At 37.7% G+C, this 21706-nt stretch overlaps 1 long non-coding RNA gene across 1 annotated transcript; it reads right to left on the bottom strand.

Moving 5' to 3' along the window:
* Positions 1-2680: 2680 nt before the first annotated feature.
* On the bottom strand, positions 2681-4041 carry LOC144016082 (uncharacterized). The gene is made up of 3 exons (XR_013282841.1): positions 3749-4041; positions 3079-3309; positions 2681-2805 (listed from the first exon to the last, which is right to left on the bottom strand). It is a non-coding gene; the product is annotated as an uncharacterized LOC144016082 (long non-coding RNA).
* Positions 4042-21706: the final 17665 nt, after the last annotated feature.

Genomic DNA, 21706 nt, shown 5'->3' on the forward strand with positions numbered 1-21706 from the left:
GAAAAGGAGAAGTGTGTCGGATGCTGCTGGGTTGTTTGCTTTAGTGATGGTGGGACTGCGTGCGTGCACCGCCTCCCCTCCCTCACTACACTTCACTCGCTGCCTCCCTCCCACTGCTGCATGCATGCATGTGCGCGTCTGGTTTGAGTTACACTAAGTGTGTTAAACTGCGAGACGCACGCACGCGCACATGCACCTCTCGCGTGGCAGCAAAAGTATGGATTTACAGTTGTTGGACGAAATTATCCACGCGTGCGCATGTTACCACAGCTATATTATTTTATTATACATGCACTACTGTTAATATAACCTGAGATATTATTCATGTAACAAAACCATTAGTTGAAACACGCACGCATGCGCGCGGACGCGCACGCACTCGCATACACACATTGCAGCCTATTGATCGACCAATTATCGGTTGGGCCGATTATATTTTGGCGCATAGCATCGGCCATTAATAAAACAAACAACAACAAAAACGAAACAAAACAAAACAAAACAAAACAAAACAAAACAAAACACAAAACAAAACAAAACAAAACAAAACAAAACAAAACAAAACAAAACAAAACAAAACAAAACAAAACAAAACAGCCAACATCCGAAAAGCGACCAATTACAAAAAAGTGGTTATTTTGATTTGTTAATTTCTCTGCTGGCAATTCATGCTGGCCGGTATGTGTTGAGGATAAACTTTTTTTTGTTTTGTTTTAATAACTTAAAATCATGGTGATAATAATGAGTGATAAGTGACAGATTGAAATTTCAATTCATATTAGAATTCAATTAAAAAAAGTAAAAAAAATAAATCTATTTGCTGCAGAAAACCTCCAGGGTTTGTCGACAGTTTCCTTTAATCTTACTTCTTTTAACCTGTAAATTCCCTTCATTTTATTCTTCTTATTCTTCTTCTTATTATTCTTCTTCTTCTTATTATTATTACAATTTTTAAACAAAGGTGTCTATTTTCTAAGATAGAAAAAAATAGCATTTGGGAGTTGTATTGGCCTATAGGTCGCTTGCACATCGTAATGCATCATGGGAGTTTTTCCTTCGGGCGCCATATTGGGTGTCCGCCGGTTCACAAGGTACACTCGCGAGTTACACGGTAGAGCTTATCAACCTGATGTAATTTTCGCAGTATTTTCACGATTTACCGGAAGATCAAAAACAACGATACAAGCAGAAGGTGTCTCTGTGTGGCGGGATTGATCCTAATTACGTCCTGACCAAGGGTGATTTTTTTTTTGACGGAGAAAGCTTGCTGGCCAAATGTGACATCTCTGGACATCTTTCCCTACCTCGTGTTGACAACATGCTCCATAACACGCCAACAAATCCCTGGAGGCTTACAATTATTTTGTAAGCGGGTGGATACAGAGTGTAAACTTTAACATCGCATCAGAAGAAACTGTTTCTGTTGCACGTAAGTAAACCACATGGTGTTGGTAATTCTGCACACAAAAATGTTGATTTGTTCTCAGGCTTCCTGTTATCATTGTGTTTACATGCACAGCTGGCTTTACCTGATGTGGTTTTTCTAATAATTTTATAACAGGCAAATATGGCAGAGCGTATAAGAATAAAAAGTAACTGCACAGCCTCCCCGTGGCTTAATTAAATTTAATGCTACCCTTTCACTAGTTACATGTTACTTAATCAACTTATTCTAAATGGTTAAGGTTAACCACTCTCAGAGGACGTATTTTTAGTTTCAGTTTCCAGTACAATAAAACGTGTTCATGGTAACTACTGAGCATACTGACAGCTTTTCTTATGATCTCACGGTTAAGGAGGCTGTCACAACACCCAATTTCTGTCTGGTGCCAGATGGCAACAATTCCCATCACTTGTCACGACAACACCAATAGTATTACCAGGTATGTATGGCTTTACTTTTTGTAGTTTCTTATTTAATTCTATGTTTCATATTTTCATTACAATGTTTGTAATATTTTCAGATTCAGGCACAGATGAGTTTAACTGGACAGGACTTCTGCGACTTTGTGGTGTGGACAAAGTGTGATTGAGCGAGTCCACCCAGATCGCTCGTTTTGGCCAGTTGGAAAAGCCAGAGTTTTTTTTTTTCCCAAAATCCCCTCCTTACCTGAACTGCTCGGGAGAGCATTTACTAGATCAGCAGTGGACTTCCAGTGTTCCTGCTCAGCCGCTGTCACCTACCACTTGCTCATGTACTTCAAAGATGCGGAATAAAGTAGTTTTTTGTGCTGCAGCAGATTGTAAAATCAAATGATATCACTTGAAGTGTGCCAATCTAGACTGCCAAAAGGACAGTGGTTTTGTGACAAGTGTGAAACAAGGATTATTGGGAAAACTGTAACACAGTACTGGTACTTGTCTTACATTAAACAAATTTAAAAGAGAGCAACTTTTTCCTCTGTACGTAGTATAATGAAAGTCATCGCGTACCCCATCAACATTACATCATACCGTCATCTCAGGATGGTAGGCACCTGTGCTAAAATAAACTACATTAATTAACAGTTCAATTTTTAACCCTGAAATTACTACATCTAATCATTATTCACTTCATTTTTTGTGCTTTTAGAAATAATAGAGATTTATGCCATTACTTTAAGAGGGACCATATTGCACATTGAGTCAAATCCTGTCATTTGTATCATGTATAGCTTTGTAAACAAACCCAACAATAGAATTTGTATAAACGCTGCCTTTATTAGCGCCAAACAAACAGTCGCATGTTGTCCTCCTCCAATGCTTTGATGCTCGCCTTCGTTTCCATCATGTCATTGGCAATCAAGTCGGTGTGGCATGAGATCCCTAAAGAAAAAAATAAATAAAAAAAATCACAAAAAAAAACGGTACCAGTAATAGGTTTAATATAGTAAAGTAGTATAGTTTTTTTGTCAGTGTAAAAGAAATGTACACATTTTGTTGCATTTTTTAATGTATGAACATTGCTACAGGCAAATACTTATTTCTATAAACACTTCCAAATGTCTCTAAAATATAAGGTGCGTGTACACACACAAACAAACACATACATTCACTCATGCATACAATATATCATGTAATGAATTCTGAGTGGCATACCAGAGTCAATGATGTCAGCAGTACTTGAGGGTACAGGTTACTGGAGCCATCTGGCTGCATAACTGCAACAATCTCTGCCACTTCGAGTCGTCTTTTCTTTGCTTGTCTCTCCTGTGCACGTTCATATCTTGGCACCGACTGGGCTGAGACATAGATGTTGTAACTTGGGACCCAACTTTAATGTTGGAGCCCAGTCGGGATGATTGGACAGAAAAACGGGCGCAGGGCGACCTGTTAAAATAAACAAATATATAAACAAATAAAATATGGAAAGACTGGTTATTTTGCCGCAGTAGGGTGGCCGTGAATAAGTTCTTTAGCATGATGTGTAGGCTACCGGGTTCTGTTTTCTTGCATCACCCCCGGGGGTCTGTTTTCTTGCATCAGCCCCTTCTGTCTCTTTTTTTTCCAAGTTTACATTTTGCCACCAAAAAACATGTTATCGGCATTAAAAGCCCAAGACTAATCAATCCAATTTCAGCAGTAAACACTTTGCACTGGCACTACTTGGGTGAAAATGTTCGATGTTAGCTTTCGGCTAACGTCCGCTAGCCAGCTTGTACTACCGAACTTGCTTGCTCATGAATCCAAAACATAAGCAACTTGCCCATATATGGGCGGTCGAAACGTTATTAATCCTCATGCATTAAATAAAGGTAAACAAGCTTACCGCTCACAAAGTGATCGCTGCACACACGAGCCCAAAGTAACGACTTCCCTCCGGAGTCCGCACTCCTCTGTCTCCAGGCCCTGGTTCCTAATTATTTTCGGAATTCGGAAAAAAGACCGACCATTTTCCCCCTTGGCTTTGTTCGAACAGCCAACGATGCAGCAACAATGTACCATTTTAAACGCAGAAAACAAACGTGATAGATACGTGTTAGACCGAATCGCTACGTAAATGGAGGCCACCCAGCATGGCGACTACAAGAAATCCGAGGCGGAAGTGACGACATGTGCAAGCGACCTATACTCAAAATTCTGATTTCAATTTTTTTTATTTATTTATGTATTTATTTATGTATGTATGTATTTATTTATTTATGTATTTATTTATTTATGTATTTATTTATTTATTTATTTATTTATTTATTTATTTATTTATTTAATTAATTAATTAATTAATTAATTATTTTTTAACTGTAAATGAATATTGGCTTAAAATCAAAATAGGCCTATCGGTTATATCGGCCTTCCCGATTAATAATCGGTATCTCTATCAGTCCTGAAAAAAAAAACCAACATAATAATAATAATGCAAACAAACAGCATTGTGTCAGGGCCCCATCACGTGCCGCGTTCCCACGGAGTCACAGTGCACGCGCGTCACACACGCACACGCACGCCCTGCAGTGACAAGCAGCTGCTCTTAAGACCACAAGCTAAAAGAAAGCATACAGCTACCATCCAAAAGGCGCCGTCCATGTAACAAGTCAAGTCAATGAAGCTCCGGGTTAATCGTTTACGTTTGGTCACCATGATGAGTAATATTGATGAAGACTCGTCGCTACCGGTGCAAGGGGTCGGAGGTGCGTCTATTCATGTCTATACACAAACGTTAATGCAACAAAATACAACAATAATATGATCAATTGAATTTATAAAACATCTGTTTTATTTTACATTCCAACTGAAATGAGTATTTACTCCCCCCAAAAAATGTCAGAATTCATCTGACACATATTGATAATTTTTTTTTTCGAGACAAAAAACAAAAAAAAGCCAAAAAGAAAGATGCCATCTTTCAGCTTCTTTCATTATTGATCACTCAACGGTACAATAAAGTCATAAAGTTTTTTAGTTTTACACTTCCTCCCATTCATTGTTGGTGAATTCAAAAATTGTTACTGTCACCTCACATGCAGAAACACACAAATACGAGCAGGTGTTGTCATAATATTTATGCTGGGCAGTGAGATGAGCAAAGTCAGCAAGGTCATTATCTGATTTGTTCTGCCTTTTTTCGTGTGCAAGGGAGAGCAGCTCATTTAAAAGTGTGTCTGCATTAATCACAGTGTTGCATCAAAGTATGATAATCACCTGAACATTCTATTAAAATAAAAGTGGCAGCCCGGGGGAAATCTTACCTTACTCTTTAATTGTTTTGAGGCTTTGATAGGCTTTTTTAATCTAAGATTAATTTATGCATCCTTAAATAACTCTACATATGATTAATAAGCTTGAGACTGAAGCAATTATAACAAGTGGTTGGTCATCACCTCATTAGATTGTTTTAGAAAGATGCAGTTTGTAAGCGCGTGTTTGCCTGAGTGGGTAACGCAAAAATTAACAGTCGACGGCGAGCAGAGATGACAATTACAGGGCGGCTGGCTAATAATTGTCAACGTGCTGCAGTCACCGTTTTATGAGTGATGGATGAGTCATTGGAGTTGACCTTCAGTTGTTGCAGCTACAATCCAATTTTATTCAGTGTTGACCGCGAAGGTCGATATTTTTTAGTGGAGTATTGCTTTTGTATACTATTTTATAGTCTACTTCTATCTTATGCATTGATTTGCTAGCTAACAAATGAACAACCAATCAGAATCATCAGTGGTCACAGACAGATGGCGCCATTTAATTTTACGAAGACATTTTTGTCAGTGGTATGATAAACAATGACTTCTCCGTTATGTTATTTGCTAGCTATGGTGTGAAAATAAGCATTCGGATGTACATGGAATGGAAGAAACAAACATTCTTTACTAATGACAAATATTTAATTTAAAGGGGAAGCCAAACCTAAAAAAAAATCTTGATATGTTCTATGCAGCCCCACTAAGTATTCTAGTTAATATTAGATTAGTGGAATACGAGTTAAGTAGCAAAATCCAGCAGTAGGCTGCCATTTTGTAACTTGCAGTCGAGTAAAAATGACATCATAGTTGCTCAAGTCTAAGGTAACAACCAATCACAGCTCAGCTTAAAAAAAACAAACAAAACAAAACAGGTGAGGTGTGATTGGTCGTTGTCTGAGCCCTGAGCAACTGTGATGTTGACAGCAAGTTACAAAATGGCCGCCCCCTGGGATGGAAAAGAACAGCTGGAGTTTGCTTCATAACTCATATTCCACAAATCATATTCATATTCATATATATAGTCATATTAATCAGAATGTCATGTTTAGACTAGTGAGGTCACATATAACATAATATTGTCAAGAAATGTAAGGTTGACTTCCGCTTTAACTCATTCAAACCCAAAAACGTATAAATGCGTTTTTAATTTTTTGTCTTGCACTCAAAAACGGATTTACACGTTTCTTTTCTTTTTTTTTTCTTTTAATGCTAGAGCATACAGAAGGCTTTGATATAGCTTCTGACATGAGGAGGTCGCTTAAAGCAATGATAGTCATTGCAAAAAATGGCCAGCAGGTGGAAGCAGAGTCGGGTGGACTAGTAGAAGGACTAAATGTTACTAGTGAGGCAAAATTATGCACTAGTTGACAAGTGAATGCTACTAGTACTGCTAGTGTTTAAGTGTTGTTACTTAACTCATTCAAACCCCAAAACGTATAAATATGTATTTTAATATTTTGTCCTGTACTCCCAAAAATGTATTTATGCGTTTTTTCAGGGTTTTTTTTTTTGGCTTTGATACAGCTTCTGACATGAAAAGGTCGCTTAAAGCAATGATAGTTATTACCAAAAAAAAAAAAAAAACGGCCAGTAGGTGGCAGTAGAGTATGATATCAGCCATGTTGCAACAAGCTCTTTTTTCCAGTGTTTTCAACTGGTTTGTGAATAATGATGAAACTTTGCTATATTCTAATGCTAATTGATGCAAAACGGAAACAGTACAAATATACTTTTTTTTTCTTAATGAAAGAAGAGTCTCTAATCTTTCTTTTGCATGTTTTGTTTTTATAAAAATAGAACAGAATATTCTGCGGACCTTGCAAAATCAGTCAAAATCTAGTAAACCAGCTGGGAGCGAAGGTAGTGAAAATGGATGGGAGTCAATGAGTTAAACAAAATATATTTTTCATGTATTGGACTGACGTGTTGTTTTGGAAAAGCGCAGGATGCAAATCGATTCAAACATCACTTGCTAATGTAAACAACCGTGAATGTAGATTTTGGGTTCGAGTTCTACAAGTAGTATCAGTATCACGGGAAAATGGCAGGGAAGTCACAGGTTTAAAAAAATAAAAAATCTTCCCCTAGATGTGGGGGTGCCCAGAGAGTGACCAGAGGTGGCCACGGCCACCACTTAGCTCCCGCTCCTGGTGTTGATTTGTGTGAGGAGCAACACAAAAAACAAGGGCGGCTGCGAGGCCGCCAGAGACCTGCTAAATGTGTGCTAATGTGTAAACAAGACATCACTCCTCTACTGCTCTCATGTTTGTTTTCCTCCTAAAAGCCCACCCATGGGTCCTGACCCCCCCATGCCCGGACCCCCCCGTTACTAAACGGAATGCTTCTTCTCAGAAAGCGTGCGTCACACGTGTGTGTGTGAACAAGAGAATAAAAGTGTGTGTTAGTGGCTGAGGGAGAAGCGGTTGGGGGGGGATTTCATCACTGCATCAAATGAGGTTGAGCGAGGGGACCCTTTTGTCACAGAGTGGGACTCATCTGCCAGTGGTGAGCTGTGAGGTCCTGGGGGAGAGAGCGGAACAAAGGTGCTAAAAGGCTGCGTTGACAATGAGGGGAACCTTCAAGTGTGGGACGCAGGCTGCGCGGCACAAGCTGTGCCAATCACGCCGCAATTACTGTTTTGTGCAAGGCAGACGCCTCTTGCAGAGACGTGCAAGGACGCGCGATTCGGCGCCTCGCTTTTGTACGGCTGACCTGAGCCTCATCGTGACATATAGATGCACACGTAACCTGCATGGGCCGAGACCGTCACAGTGTGCACAAATGTGCTATGATGAGGGAGGGGGGGGGGACTTGTGGAGCACCCATTAATTAAACTTATGTAAACAATACAAAATAATATAAATATTTAGGGCTAATTTGACTGTTTCAATAGAATAAACATATAAAAATAATGTGCTCCAACCTTCAACGACTAACAAATAACCGTAAGTTATATGGTAGGAGAGATGTCCGATACCACATTTTTCCCAGACTGACACCAATATGAGTACTCAACGAGTGCTGTTCCTATACCATTTTTTGGCCCCGATACCGATACACAGTTTTGCAGTATCAGCTGATGCTGATTCCGATACCTAGTTTGTTTTTTCCCCACATGAAAAAGCTGTCCTGCCATTGGTTAAGAGCCTTCAAGGGCCAATAGGATATCTTGGCATGGCATGCAGTGAACATGTCACATATCAGTGAAAGTCGTGCACAAGCAAGACACAAGATGCTGCATCCAAAGTCCTATATTAGCGTAGGAAATAACGGTATCGGCACATTACTTGTTAGTCCTTGCCGATTCCGATACCACTGTTTTTATGCAGTATCGGGGCCTCTCCCGATGCTTGTATCGGTATCGGAACAACACTATACTCAACTCTTGAGAACACACTCACGGGTTCTGATACCAAGAACTGATACCACTAGAATTTTTGAGACATTAAAACAGTCAGATCATTTTAATGAAACACATATATATCCCATTATAGCATTTTCCTTAAAATGATTACATTGTTAAAAAACAACAACAAAAAAAACAAACAATGACAGATAATTTTAATGAAAAACATATATATCCCAGACAATATAGCATTTTTCTTAACATGATCAAAATTGTTCAAAAAAAAAGAAGAATAAAAGAAAAAAAGAAATTAATGGCAATTTTCTATTATCGTTTTTTTCCATTTTTTTTTGTCATAAAATACATATTTAATAGAGGACACATAATACCATTAATTTAAATGAATAAACTAATAATCCAGTGGCCAGAAAAAGCCCCATTCAAAATATGTGATTGTACATCTTAATGTGCATCTACCAGAAAACTAAATGACGACAAGAGATATCAGCTATCATCGTGCCCCGAGATACCGATACCTGGTATCGGTATCTCGCCCATCCCGAATTTTAAGTGCTGCATATTTTTGTAGGATTTTCTATTAAGAAATCTGATGTAATAAGGGGACACAAAATTTGGCCAGCGTGTATTCAAGATTTAAAAAATTAGTCTTCACAAATAATACATCTAAAAAATTCTGCAACAGTCACCGATTACCCATCTGAAGTCTATTGGGATCCATTAAAGAGTAAATGAATACGCAGAACTCTGAATAATAAATACAGTTTTTTTATAGAATCGTATCAAAATGCACAGATGTGCCTGACGTTCTTACCAGTGGTCGTCGTACATTTTAGAAAGTCAAATCTGTCTCAGGTTGAAAGATGAAATATTCATGGCCAGGACCAAGATCTCTTTCCTTGGAGCCTAAAATAGACAAAACACACAGAAAAATTGAAATTAATTTTTTAAGTCACAGCTAAAAGAAAAGCACAAAGAATTCTGCGGAAAAAAAACAAAAACAAATGGTGGACGCAGAACGCTTTGTTCATGGTCACCGGATGAGCAGAATAAACAAAGAGAGGAATTTGTCTATATCCAAGCCTGGGCACTGTAATGAGGAGTCAAGTGAGAATGGGAATTATCGTAATGATAACAAAGGTCTGCGCGCCATATAGCTCGGGGCTGTATTGTCGGGCATTACCATAAAGATGTGATGTGCTTGTATTGCAGGGGTTTTGGAGAGCGAGCAGCCCAAAGAGATAATAACTATTAGTAGACGACGGTGCTTTGTGGGATTCCAGCTGTGGAGCCCAAATTTCCATACAGATAGAATGGCTCTGGGTGGATGATATGCATACATGGGGGGCCGGGTGGGGGTTGCTGAAGTGTGCGGCGCCATGTCTGGGCACTCGACCACGGGGTCTTGGAGGTGGCGGGTCTCAACGAGTTCTCCGTGTCCCCTGTTGGATTTGAAAGTGAAGTGAGAGATTCTGCTTTGAACACTGCAAGTCCCTGAAGGGGAACTCGCCGGAGAACTGAACTAACTCGCAGAAATTCACCAGGTGAGATGCAGACATGCTTGGCTCAACAAAGCTGAAAAGTGATGGTTTCACAAGATGAGAGGATTCTGCCACCAGCGCTATAATAAATAAATAAAATAGGGGTGTTAAAAAAAAAATCGATTCGGCGATATATCGCGATACTACATCGCGCGATTCTCGAATCGATTCAATTAATTTAATTATTTTTTTTTTTTTTTTTTTTAAGAGCTCAGAATTGTTCATTCGGTAGTCTTACCGATTCAACGTCTTATCATCTTTGCCTTTTTTTTTTTTGTGTGTGTGTGTGTGAATCAATTTTTAAACTTCCATTTTAATGGAAAAATATTCAACAAAACGTCTGACTTCGGGTTAGGATTCACACCGTGAGCATGGAAGAATGTTATATGAACGGAACATTAAGCCTTAATATTTTATTTTAATGCTGTTCAAACATCAAACAGATTACAACCTCTATAAGACTGAAATTTCAGATAAATAAATAATACATTTTCATATAAATCTTACACTCTACAAGCTTACTGATTAGTATTTTCTAAATTTGAATGAAAAAAAATCGCAACAATCGACTTATAAATTCGTATCGGGATTAATCGGTATCGAATCGAATCGTGACCCGTGAATCGTGATACGAATCGAATCGTCAGGTACTAGGCAATTCACACCCCTAAAATAAAATATGTTAAGTAGGAATGTAACGATAACGGCAATATCATTATATTGTGGTATTAAAACTCCCGCCATACATCTTTGTCGTCATGTTGAGATATTAAAAGCAGCACATCTGTTAAAAAAAAAAAAAAAAAAGTCGGGTTGTTTTCCATTTGTGCAGTTCTAGTACCCTCTGGTGGCTAGTTTTTTTTTTTTTGTTTTTTTTTAGTGCAGTTTAATTTTCATAAGGCATGTTTTGGCCCGTCTATGTTTAAAATCCACGCTAATGGTCAGATGAAGGGGAACGTAATTTTTGTGAACTGAGTCAATATGTGTAGGAACTCAATGTGTGCTTGCAATAACACGTAAGTGCCTCAATATATATATAGTACATTTATATATTTTTTTATAGACAATATTTATAATATTTTTAATTGCTGTATTGTACAAAAGCACAATATTGCATGTTTTTTTTTTTTTTTTTTTTTGTATCGCCAACCTTCCCACAATATCGTGATGATTATCGTATTGTGACAATATAGTGATTTTGTATCATGATGCTTGGATCTATTTACATCCCTAACGTTAAGTGTATTTCAAAATGGTATCAGTTGTTTACATACTGAATAATATCTCAAGGGTTAGCTTAGATTTAATCAAACATGTACACTGTAAAAAAAAAAGAAAAAAAAAAGAGTAACATTTACTTGGAAAAGAAACTAGTAAAGTTTTTACACTCAGAAATTCAAAGTAAATTTTACAAGGAGAGATATGAGTACATTTTATGTTTAATTAAAAAAAAAAAAAAAAGCTCCTCAAGGGTTGAGGAACAAACCCACAACTTTCAGGTTGGGAGACAGCCACTCTACCACCTGAGCCATGTCTCATATTGGAAACACCTTATTATAGTTTTGGAATTTTTCATTTTAGTTAGTTTTGATTTCATTTTGAATTTTGTTTTTTAAATTTAGTTAGTTTTTATTAGTTTTCAGGGTGGTGCTGTTAGTTTTTATCACTTTTAGTTATTTAATAAATGCTTAGTTTTAGTTTAATTTTAGTTAGTTTCAGTATTAGTTTTAGTTTAAAAAAAAAAAAGTGAATGACGTGTGCAATATTAAAAAACACCATGGGAGTGACGTCATCTGAAGGTGCTTTTCTATTGGCTGCTGCTAGATGATGTCACTTCTCTGTGACACACTTTCAAACGTCCTTATTTCGGTTAATATCAAAATAAGGTGAGGTTAATTATAGCAAGAGCTGGTACAGTCATCTGCCCTTCATTAAAATAAAAACCCTCTGTAAAGAAAGCAGCCATTTTTTATGTCAACAAACTCGGCCTCGGGCTTTAAACAGACGAGAGGGAAGACGTCCAGCGGCAGACGTGTGGTGTGCGTTTATGCAAGGTGTAAAGCTAACACGGCGGAGACAAAGACAGTGAGAGCAGTGAGCGTGAGGACACCAATCACCCTGTAATTATCCCCCCGATGTGCAAACTGCCCAACTGGCTGTCCTTGATAGATTCTCCTGACCCATTAACACAACACGGACCACAGTGGGCTGGAGATGAGGACGAAAGAAGACGACTCCGCCGCGGATCAGCCCAAGCAAGACCAAACATCTGGGGGCCGCTGTGAAATTAAAGAACTGGGAAAGTGAGCCAATCCTGTTACAGCGCCTCCATTAATAGCCTGGCAGCTTCACATGTGAAGTAATGCACGATTCAATTTCATTTGCTATTAAAGAAACACCCCTTGGCATCTCTCTGGTTCTCGCACTCCTTTCCTCAGCCTTTCAAGACGCTCTTTTACCTCAGCGTGATGTATTAAGCCATTTAAATTAACAATGGAATGACTTATTCGAATACACGGCTGCGTCGTTTCCTCGGATGCTTTCCGGAGTGGGACTTGAGCTTAGCATGCGGCAACCTGAGGCAGGGCAGCGAGGCATGCAGTCAGCCCAAACATGGCATGCATTCATATAAGGTTATTACAATGGAGAGAGGGGCAAATAACATGGCTGAGGCCTATTAGTGGACAGCCATATAAAGTGCAACAGCATGAGCTCGATGCATGCTATTATATTGGGGAATAGGAGTGTGACGATATCGCGAAAAATCGTCTCACGATAGATTATCAATATGTCTATGGCAAGTATCGATATTTGTAGTTAATATACAGCCGCTATAACGGCTCCATTGTTCTGGTGGACAAATGGCTGCACCTCGCCCAGACTATATCTAAGGCTACGAGTATTTCTCGCAAGTTTCTGAGTTTTTTTTCCTCGCAAATTTGCGGCATTATAAAGTGGCAAATTTGTGAGAAAAAAACCCTCAATAACTTGTGAGAAATACATGTAGCCTTAGATATAGTCTGGGCGAGGTGCAGGCTTTTGTTATTTTTCGTAAATTTCCGAGTTTTTTCTCACAAATTTGCCAACTTATAATATCGCAAATTTGCGAGTGTATTTCTTGTAAATTTACTTTTTTTCTCTCACAAATTTGCCACTTTATAATGTCGCAAATTTGCGAGTGTATTTCTTGTAAATGTACATTTTTTTCTCGCAAATTTGCCACTTTATAATGTTGCAAATTTGCGAGTTTATTTCTTGCAAATTTACATTTTTTTTTCCGCAAATTTGCCACTTTATAATGTCGCAAATTTGCGAGTTTATTTCTTGTAAATTTACAATTTTTTTCTTGCAAATTTGCCACTTTATAATGTCGCAAATTTGTGAGTTTGTTATGTAAATTTACACGTTTCTTTTTCTCGCAAATTGGCAATTTATACTGTCACAAATTTGCGAGTTTATTTCTTGAAAGTTTATAATTTTTTTTCTTGCAAATTTGCCACTTTATGTCGCAAATTTGCTACTTTATTTCTTGTAAATTTACATTTTTTCCCGCAAATTAGCCACTTTATAATATCTGAAGTTTGCAAGTTTATTTCTTGTAAATTTACAAGTTTTTGTCTCGCAAATTTGCCACTTTATAATGTCGCGAATTTGCGAGTTTAGTTTTCGTAAATTTATGAGTTTTTTTTCACACATTATTTGCTACTTTATAATGTCGCAAATTTTCAAGTTTATTTCTCATAAATTTGTGAGTTTTTTTACTCTGAATATTACCCACCTCTAAAAAAACCTATATATATTTATATGTGGCCCGAATACGGACTCATAATTTTGTTGAGAATAACAACAAGAAAAAATAATTCTTATGTGCTCTATTTTTTATTATTTTTTTTGCACATTTATATCATAGACAGCGTCGTGAAGAACAACACTTTGTTTTGATGGAAAGATAAAATCATATCATTTATTTACCACCAAAATTCAGTGTTCTTGCTCAGTCAGCCATACAAATCCTGGCAAGTAACAAAAACATACGGCGATGAAAATAATAGCTTTCCGCTTGGCGTAAGTACAAAGTGGCTTTGTTTCGAGCTCTAGGCCTTGTTATGAACTTCAGCGCTAGCTTGTAAATCTCATATTAGTGCCCCTCATGCGCTCCGTGTGTGATGCCGAGCGCTAAATCATTCACACGGAGGCCTTGGTCAGCTGAATACAAATGAGGATACAGTGGGTGCTCCGTCAGTCCCTCAGGGGGTGTACAGGAATAGATGTGAGAAAAGCACAGTTTGATTGATGCGGCTACACTCTGAGTAATGACTGGTTCAGAGGTCAAACTACTTCAGCGGCATGCATTATATCATTAATTACAGACATCAATAAACAATAGGACACAGCACATATGCTTTAAGAGTGTCTATCCAGCTGCATTATTTCACAATTAGTCACCGCTACGCTGCAGATTGAAGCGTACAAGGAAAAAACAGAAAGAGGCGACAGTCTGCTCCAGAGTGCTGTTGATCGCATCAGGATATCGCTCTCGAAAACTGTGGCGTAGTAATTACACGTGATAATAGCAGCACATTTGGATTTCACAGTTACATATGCAATTAAAATATTATTCATTACCTCTTAAATAAAAGCGTGGTTCTCAAATCCCATTAAATTTGGGATAATTGTGTGTGTTTAATTATAAGCAGCCAGGCAGGAGGGAAGGAAGGATGGAAGTTTTGGTATGAAGTGAGGCAGAATGTGCTGTGACCTAGATTGCGGAAAGAGACATTTTGTTTTAAAAGTGACCTTGCAGGGAAACCTCGGCTCAGAATAGCTCAGCTTACTTTTGCGCCGCTCACTTCAGGGCCTGCTTAAAGAGAGCCGGGAGCCATGGAGAGCGTTCCAAAATGTCCAACATATCTACTGCCAAAGTTATTGCGCAATTTAATGTGCTGTAAAAACAAAATGCAATTGTGTAGTGCAAAGCAAAGAATCATAATAATACAAATAAAAACAACTACAGATGCTGGCTTTTATTTGATGTGGTAGTACATTTACTGATACAGTTTGGTAAAACATAATTCTACTGGCAGAGATGAGAACAGAGTCATGTTGGTCATTGGCCATTTAGCGATATTGAATACACTTTTCCCTCCATCACTTTGCAGTTGTATTCCGACGTATATCCAGAAGGTACAAAATGTAGGTATCTAAAATTGGCCAATGAACTGGATGCAGTGAATAAGCAGTTCAACTTTTTAAAGTGTTAAGCAAACTGTTTTGGAGGCTTTGGCCTTGTTGAACTGAATTGACTGTAAATATTGTCTAATGCCAATAAAGTTAAGAAAATTACTAGGGATGCACGATAATGCTATTTTCAACCGATACCGATAAAGCATTTATTTAGGAAGTGCCAATGTCGATAACCGATAAGTTAGCCGATAACTGTTTGCAAATTAACTTGAATACAATTGAAATCAAATTGGCCGATAATTGCCGATAATTATCGGCAAATGTCTTTATGATCTGGTTATCTGTATGACGTCAAATTGGCCGATAATTGCCGATAATTATCGGCAAATGTCTTTATGATCTGGTTATCTGTAGGGGTGTGAATTGCCTAGTACCTGACGATTCGATTCGTATCACGATTCACAGGTCACGATTCGATTCGATACCGATTAATCCCGATACGAATGGTCACGATTCGATACCGATTAATCCCGATACGAATTTATAAGTCGATTGTTGCGATTTTTTTCCATTTTCATTTAGAAAATACTATCAGTAAATTTGTACATGTACACTGTAAGATTTGTATGAATATATTTATCTAAAACTTGAGGCTTATAACCGTGAGCCACTGTACACAAACAGTTTGCAATCTGTTTCACATTTGAACAGCATTAAAATAAAAATATTAAGGCTTAATGTGCCGTTCATATAACATTCTTCCATGCTCAAGGTGTGAATCCTAAAAAAAAAAAAAAAAAAAAAAAAAAAAAAAAAAAAAAAAAAAAAAAAATCGATTCTGCCGATTATTGAATCGATTCGAGAATCGCGCGATGTAGTATCGCGATATATCGCCGAATCGATTTTTTTTTAACACCCCTAGTTATCTGTATGACGTTAAATTGGCCGATAATTGCCGATAATTATCAGCAAATGTCTTTATGATCTGGTTTATCTGTATGACGTCAAATTGGCCGATAATTGCCGATAATTATCGGCAAATGTCTTTATGATCTGGTTATCTGTATGACGTCAAATTGGCCGATAATTGCCGATAATTATCGGTGGATTTTTCTATTATCTGGTTTATCTGTTTGACATCAACTGGGTGGATAATTGCCGATAATTATCGGCCACCGATATTATCGTGCATCCCTAGAAGTTACAACAATACAGTCAGTGGATCTAACGCAGACATGCGTAAGTAAAATAAAATGAGCTAAAATTAGGTTAATTGAGATGACCTAAAATGAATCAAACTAACTTAAGATAACGGCATTTTTAACCTAAGCCCAGGTGTGTTGTTTTGAGACGTTCGTTCACATAATAGCAATTTGGAGCTATGAAACTCGACTTTAAAAACAAAACAAAATAATCCTTATAATTTCCGTCTTTAGTTTCAGGTATCATTTGGTTATAGTCTTGGAAGTTTTTTGTAAGCAAGTCATTCCCTTGCTTGTGGCTCGCCAATTGCCAATGGATCCGCGCTGCAAAATTGACACTCGGCAATAAGTTTTTCTGTCCCCAAACGCCGTTCAGCTAGTTTGCGAATCTTTATGGTCATCACGCTGGTACAATTTCTGCTCTCCATGTTTCTCGAAACAAGACAAATCATGCAGCGGAAGATCTGCTACTGCCACTACTTATGACAATCATGAACTCTTAGAGCAGGTGCTGCAGGGAAAAGGGACAGAAAAACTTCTTGCCAGGCAGCATTTTTGACGTGCTTATAAAAATTGCCAAGCCTAAGCTCCTAAATGCTGATATCTTCACATCAATTCTCAATGATACCTGACTAAATAGAGAAAACAAAGTGTGTGGTGACTTTTGAGACACCTTGTACACACAAACTGTTTACAGAAGATAAATGACATACAAGGAACTCAAAGGGTATAAGGTGTTTCAAATGTGTTCCTTGTACTGCTGTCACTACTGAATATTTTTATAATCAATTAACTCATTCAAACCCAATACGTTTTTGGTGGTGAAGGACAAAGTATTAAAAACGTATTTACACGTTTTTGGGTTGGAATGAGTTAATCTATCGATTATTCAATCAGATTCGTTTTATATTTCGCATTAAAGTGTATTCCAAAATCATTTTTCCCGTGATTTCTGTCTATTAACCAGTGATTGGTGTTTATTTCGTTCTTCGTATTAGTATAGATGTACTTTGTTACAGGTTCGGTTATTATTTTCCAAAGTAAAAACAGATGTTTGCAAATGTTTTGTTTTGTTAAACGCAGAAGATAATCAGTCTTCTTTCATCAAGGACTACAGAAATCAGTCAACAATTACTGTTGAAATGCTGAAATCAGACGATTTGGACAATTTTAAATTTAAAAATGGCTCCAAATAAATACTTGATAACTAAAATAGTTGTCGATTAATTTGATAATCGATTAATTGTCGATTAATCGAATACTTGTGACAGCTCAGTTCTTTGTCATCCTGCTGCAAGGATCAGTTAGCTGGTTAAAATCAACATGTTTCGATATTTATTTAAAAAAAAACATCTAAATCTGTCCTTACACCAAAACTAGATTTTTTTATTTATTTTTTTTACCCATAGTTTTGCAGCAGCCTTCCTGTTCAGATATATACTGTTGGCCTCGTCTAACATCCCCGGCCACCCCCCCGCGGACGCTCGGTTGGGGCCGCTGGCTCCAACCTGCAGGCAGTCCTAGGACAGGCCAAGCGGAGCTGTCTGCCACTCCCGTGCTTCATTAGGAAACAAAATATAAGGTTTCCACTCCATTAGGAATGACTTTAGGAGTGAAAGCACATAAGACGCCGACTCACCTCATCAACAATGCATTGCAATAACGGCGGAGGATGAATGAGTGTAAGCGGAGAGGCAGCCAGCGAATGGCATTAGCTTGTGTACAATGTCTTTACAGCAGAGCGGAAAAGGAGGAAAAAAAAAAATCATTAATGCAATAAAATGTGGTCAGATTAATCAAATGCCTCCAACTCTTATGAAAATATTACAGGGGGAGAGTTTTCTATTACATCTAATGGTATCTAATCTAATGGTGGCAGTTAGAAGCTTGGGCATCTATTTATTGTGTGGCACAATTTCGGAAGTTTAAAGGGAAGCACTGAAGCATGAGCGCGGCATAGCCGACAGGAACGCGGGCAGACATCTTTTGCTGCTATTTTCCCATTCTCATAAAAGCTTACCATTAAGAGTGCAGGTCAGGGGAGAAAACCGAGAGGAGAGGCAGCACATAATTAGCGCGTCATAATCAAAATGACCCACTCGGACACTTTATGATCAGCCAGACCAAATCACTGCGGTGGCAATCTGTGGCCATGTTTTTAACACCATTAACATAATGAAAATACAAAACAAATGTTAATAGCCCACTTTTTTTTTTTCGCGCACAGACGAGGAGATGAAGCACAATGTTAATTTCGCTAACCTCTGCCGAGGAAAACGCCGTCCTCCGCCACCCTCACAACTGAACACATGAAAAAAAAAAGTATCCTTGTTTCCTCAAACAATCTGTGAAAAGCATCATTCCCATGCTGCACATCTCCAGTGAGCGTCTCCATGAAGGATCTCATTTTCAATTAAAATCTCATTTGCTTGCAAGCTGAAGTGAAATCATGTTGTGAATTAGCACATGAATTTACATACTGGGAAGCGTGCCAGTTTGCTCTAATTTACTTGGATTCTTCAACAAAATATATATATTAAAAAAACAAAAACAGGCATTGATGGCGTGAGAGCAATGATGCATACGTGAAATGTAGACGAGAGAAAACATTTACCAACATCCAGCTGCAATGAACAACTGGATTGTGAACTAGTGAGGGAAAACTACAATTTGTTTCTACTCATGTGGAGAGGAAACAAATGAGTTTCTGCAAAGTTTCAAATAACACAAAACAACAAAAAGGTCACACAAGTGTTTTAACCTTTGCAGACAAACATTAAGATTGCTGGTGCATCAAAGTAAAACAAAATCTAGGACTCACTGATACACAAGTCCAAGTCAGATGTAGTGGAACAATATTTTTTGTTACCCCCCATGAAGAAGAAAATGTTTCGCATCCCTCAAATCTGTCTACAAAATTGTTGTAAGTACACTTCTGACCTTTGCAAATGCACTCTCTGACAATGACAACCCCACTGCCACCTACTGTTGTGGATGTGCAACTACAAAAAAAATTAAAAATCCTCACACGTTTCCAGAGGTAACGTACCCCCACGGCATCACAGCCTATTTGAGGCGCTTCAACTCTTTTGAAATAACACTATCACTAACATTTCACTTATTTTGGTTTCACACTACGGGCAAATTTACAGCCAAAAAAACCCCCCAAAGATACCTGCAAATGTGTGATGCTCGGAGTCAATGGTGGCACAAAAAAAAAAAAAGAAGCAAAATACTACCCAAATACCCAATTCTAAAAAATGTCGTTTGTATACTGAGGTTCCAACGTGAAGAGAAATAAAAGCTTGTAAAATGTCCAGTTTGGACTTTCTAGTTTTACACCAGGACTGATCTCCAAATTGTCCTCAGTAAATGACTTGCTCATTTCACAAGGCCATCTGACAAAGTGCTACAGCCGTTATTGATCCATTCTTTCAATTAAATAACGCTTTGCACTGCCCTCTTTGTAAATATCCAGAGACTCCCTCTGCAACATAATAAGCTATTCTTTGTGCACTGCTAACATTATCAGTCTGCACGCAAAATTAATTCCCCCGCCATTGCTGAAACAAGTATAATTGCAAACTACAGTGAGAAAGAAATTGGAAAGGTTTAATATACATTTCCAGGTGTATTTTCCATTTGTTCGAGTCAATAACATTTTTCATTAACATTCGTAATAAAAAAACCGACGTCCCCCTGCTCATTTCCTTTTTAATTCAGAAATGAAATCAGCGCACTTTGCAAAATACCTACGTGGCGCACTTTTTCCATTTAATTTGGTTTAAGGCATCCAAATGAGATTAATGTTGGCTATCAACAATAAAACATTTTAATTTACATATTTATCAGTTGAATGAGCCATGACTCACAATAGGTAAGATCTATTAACATGATTGCATGTTGATACAACACTTCAATATAATAGAAAATTGATATATGGACGGATATGAATACAAACTTTCATAGTGGGTAGCTTCTCATTTTTTTTGATAGTTATCACTTTTATAGACTTGGTATTTGGACGCATGTCTATTAAACGACTTGGTGCATGGGTACACGAGGTGTGGTGCTTTTGTGCATCACTAAAGAAAATGTAGGGGGAATATCAGCATGCAAATAGATATGATTATAATTTTAATAATGTGCTAATTACAGAGATACTGTATGCTCATTCTGATTGGGGGCTGAGCACCCTTAAAAGTGGGCTCGAAAAGCGACCCCAATCTCCACAGAAGAAAGAAGGACGAGAGCGAGAGAGATGCCATCATTGTTATCCCGCAGACCTTCCTGCGGGCATAGCGAAATCAGCGCGTCATGCCCCTGAGGTGTACCAAGGTTAGCGCTGCGCTCGTCCGTGCTGGAATTATCGCTTGGCCTTACGCCGGCGGCACACGGATTTAGCTGTGACCCTGAACGCGGCCTCCCCAAGAGGTTGACAAATATTATCAGCACATTTTCCCAACTTTGCTCAAAATAGGCAATCTCGGCCCAAAAGCAGCTCTCATCTCAGACATAATGGAAAACGAGACCGCAAAGATTCAAAACACAAATGTTTTCAAATCAAAGTAAAACTATGCTCTTTCCTATACCGATGATTAACTCAACTCAACTCAACTTTATTTATAAAGCGCTTTAAGAACAGGCATTGCTGTATACAAAGTGCTGTACATAAACATCAGTTTTGCAGTAAACAAGAACAAAGCAAACATTCTGAAGTGTGAATAAAGTTTTTTTTAACAAGTAAATACATTTTACATCATTTTACGCCAAATAATCAGGAGCCTCAAAAATGTGAATATTGTGATTAATAAAACAATGCGTTAGTCTAATGTACTTAGGGGGCCAAGAGCTAATAAATAACAGAAAAATATGAAACATCCAATACTTTGAGATTAATTTTCTTCTACCGTCCAATTTTTTGTTTATTATTTTATTATTTTTGGGGGGTAATTTTTCATACTTCACTTTTCTGCCTTTCTGTGAAATTTCTCACATGTTATGGACATAATTTTCTGCCTCTCTTCCCTTTTTGGACATTCTATGGCTATTTATTCGCCTTTTTTGCTATAATTTTTGTGGACATGATATGGTAATTTTCAGGATTTCTTGTGTTTTTTGGATATTCATGGTTACTTTTTAAACGTTTTCTTCTATGCCTTTTTTTTTTTTTTTTTTTTTTTAAATAAATTCTCTGACATTTTATGAATATTTTATGCTAATTTTCTGCTTTACTTCTTCCTTTTTGGACATTTTTAG

The sequence above is a fragment of the Festucalex cinctus genome, chromosome 3 (assembly GCF_051991245.1).
Source record: "Festucalex cinctus isolate MCC-2025b chromosome 3, RoL_Fcin_1.0, whole genome shotgun sequence".
Lineage (NCBI taxonomy): Eukaryota > Metazoa > Chordata > Actinopteri > Syngnathiformes > Syngnathidae > Festucalex > Festucalex cinctus.